Source organism: Hippocampus comes, unplaced genomic scaffold, assembly GCF_001891065.2.
Source record: "Hippocampus comes isolate QL1 unplaced genomic scaffold, H_comes_QL1_v1.1 scaffold381, whole genome shotgun sequence".
Taxonomy (NCBI): Eukaryota; Metazoa; Chordata; class Actinopteri; order Syngnathiformes; family Syngnathidae; genus Hippocampus; species Hippocampus comes.
The window spans coordinates 584,252-587,433 of record NW_017805016.1 but is presented as its reverse complement, the minus strand read 5'-3'; positions in this window follow the sequence as shown (position 1 = coordinate 587,433).

Genomic DNA, 3,182 nt, shown 5'->3' with positions numbered 1-3,182 from the left:
GCTTTCCTTATAAAATAATCCGCCCCCATTTCTGCAGGATATTGCGACTAACCGAAAGTCACAACAGATCAAAGATTGTGCCTTTAAATTGGCAGTTTGTTTACACGAGCTCAGATCATTTTTCTTTCATCTCTATTTTTCCGCCTTTTTAGCCATTCGCCGTTCGTTATGCGTCTTGTAAACCCATTATGGACAGTTTTCCTCATTTTTGGACATGACATTAATGAGAGGAGAGTATCAGCACTTGTTTTGGGCCACAGCCCCGTTTTTCATGAATGGAGAATGTCGGCGCTGTTTGACTGTTCGCAACAGTACAGCTGCGAATGCCAGGACGAAACGTGCAGCCGAATGCATCCCGGCGGAGATAGAGGGATGGGAGTCAGTGCTCAAACAAAGCAGGAGACAGAAGTGAACCAATCTGTGCATTACGAACCCACAGACGAGCTATTAGGTGTCGGAAACTAGAGTTGCTTGTTTGCTTTCATATACTGTATAACCATTCATTTATATTAACATTGAATATGTCAAACCCAAGATGCGAAATTCACGTCTTACGAAATGTAGTCAATCAAAGAAACACACGAACTGACCTTCAAGGAAGCACCGGTAAATAAAAGGGTCTGTCTTAACCGGTGTTGTCTATTACATAAAAGTGACTTCGCCTGACAGCAGGGATTATTTTCCAAATAAAAGTTTTGTCTTGCCGACATCGCCATTTTATAACGCTGTTGCCTTCAGTCCTCTGTGGAAATACTCGGCAACCATCGTCAGCGACATCCAGTGTCTGCTCGTCTTCATGTTGATGTGTGATCACGCGAGAGCAGAAACTTTATTTGCGTTGAGATGATTGGAGCAGGCCACACACAAAGACCAAAACTGTTAAAATATCTGATTTTCTGCCGTTATGTGCTGTGTCTGTCACGATTAAAAAAAAATCTTTGAAGATTAAAAAAAAATAAGACCAGGCCGAAAGCACTTTCCCAGCCTTCATTGCCACACCTTCACACATTCCTCGAGGTATTCTTCCAGGATCATTCACAGCTCCATGGTCATGTCCATCTTGATGATGTCCAGATCTTCAAAGTAGGACCCCTTTGTGACTCCCTTGAGCTTGGGAAAGAGGAACAATATATCTCACTGACCCAGTGAGGGAGGTTGCTCCATCACGGCCATGTTGTTCTCGGCCAGGAACTATCAGATGCTCAAGGGATTGTTAGCATGCGCTAGTAAAGGCCACAATTCTCGCGTACTAAGCAAAGCAAACGCAGCAGAATCTCTTTGTGGAAGTGCTTGCTAAGCATCTGGCCCACATTGAAATGGAAAACTCAAAGTTGGACTTGTGTGACGCCAGTCTTTGAACTTTTCTGTCACACCTCGTACATCTGTTCAACAACTTGACTCATTCAACACTACATGCACAGAGGAGAGCCCCAGTCATGTGTGCAAGTGTATTCGCGCTGGATGGCTAGCTGCCACCACAAACCACAAATAGCACTCGGTCTCTAAATTCCAACACTGTCGGTTCGGATAGTATATGACAGACACTGCCAGTCCTATGCTTAACAGGACTTGGCACAGAACTGCAGCAAACTAATGATTACAGTCACTCGTGAGGTGAACCATCTCAAGCTTGTATCAAATTTTGGCTCATGACATATAGACCCCCACCCCCCCCAAAAAAATGCAACAGCGTGTGCCTCGAAAAACCAATTGGGGGTCATTCTTAAATCAAGGCACCACTATGCAGTCTGTAGTAGTGTTTGCTGCCGTCTTCCTCTCCGAAATTGTCACAGTGACTAGGAAGCGAATCTGTATGTATCAGCATATTTTGCAAAAACAAAAAAGATTCCAACCAAGCCTCCTCAACGGTGTCTGTCAAGTGTGAGCTCATATTTCCCCCTTCTCTTTGACTAGCTTTGCATTCGTTTCAGAAGACTCAATCCAACTAGCAATCCAATTTCAGTCATATCTGAATTATAACCTTGAGCTCCCTATCCCAGCAGAAACATAAATCTGTACCACCCTACTACCCCAAAAAGCCTCAATGGATTTTTTTTTTTTTTGGCAATATACATTGGCCAGAGACCTGACTTCAAATTCAAGGCCTGCACACCAGATCCAGTCCTATATGTAGTTTTAAGGTAATCTGCAACAAGAGACCACTATTGAATGCAAAAGTTTATACGTGTAAACATTTGCATGAATATATAGGTCCCTCATCAACCCATTCTGTAAAATATATTTTAAATCACAGGTGTCAAAGCTACGGCCTGGGGGGCAGGTCTGGCCCGCCACATCAATTTATGTGGCCCACGAAAGCAAATCAAGCATGTCAAGTTCCATGGTGCTTGCTAAAGTCTGAACCAAAATTTCAAATTGTCATATGTAATCCACAAACAGTCATTATTCTTGACTTCTGATTTTAAAACTAGTTATCCATCAATTTGTTGTGTGCTGTACATGTAATATGAGGTGAAAAACATTGATATGGGTTCCCAAAATTCACAACAGCCCTCCAAAGGAAACCATAACTACAATGTGGCCCGCGACAAAAATGAGTGACAACCCTGTTTTAAATTGTCAAAGGATAGGCTAGCTGTAGTTTTGACAAAAATTTTGAGGTTGTGCCCTGTAAACTAAACGAGCTCAGAGGGTCCGCAATTTACTTTGTAGAGCAGAACTAGATTTGTGATAGCCAGTTTCGCGAACTCTGGTCAGATAAGTCATGGGAAAAAGCACTCACGGTAAGCCGTTCAGGTGATAGCTGAAGAAACTATATAACTTCAATCTAGGTTTTTATTTTTTATCAACCCAATACTATTAAGTTTGGTAGCATTCAAAGTCCATTTACGTAAATGTTATCGGGAGACACAAACTGCGGGAGGCGGAAGGGGCATATCACAGCTCTGCCATTTCAAAGGTGTCACGGTTTCCCTAGAAGTTTTGATTTTATCGAAACGTTATAGCCCGAAATGTGGTTATAGCCCGAAATGTGAAAACGGCGTTTTCTGGAAGCAAAACAATCAGAAGTCCTGACCGATTCTAAACATTTGGCTGTGGTGGTTAACCACTGAATTCTTAATGTGGCCTTTTGCATTTCCCTTTTATCATCTTCACTTGGGACATGCTGAATTATTGGAGAGGGAGTCATTTATTGAGGAAGGTACAGGTAATGTGTTTGT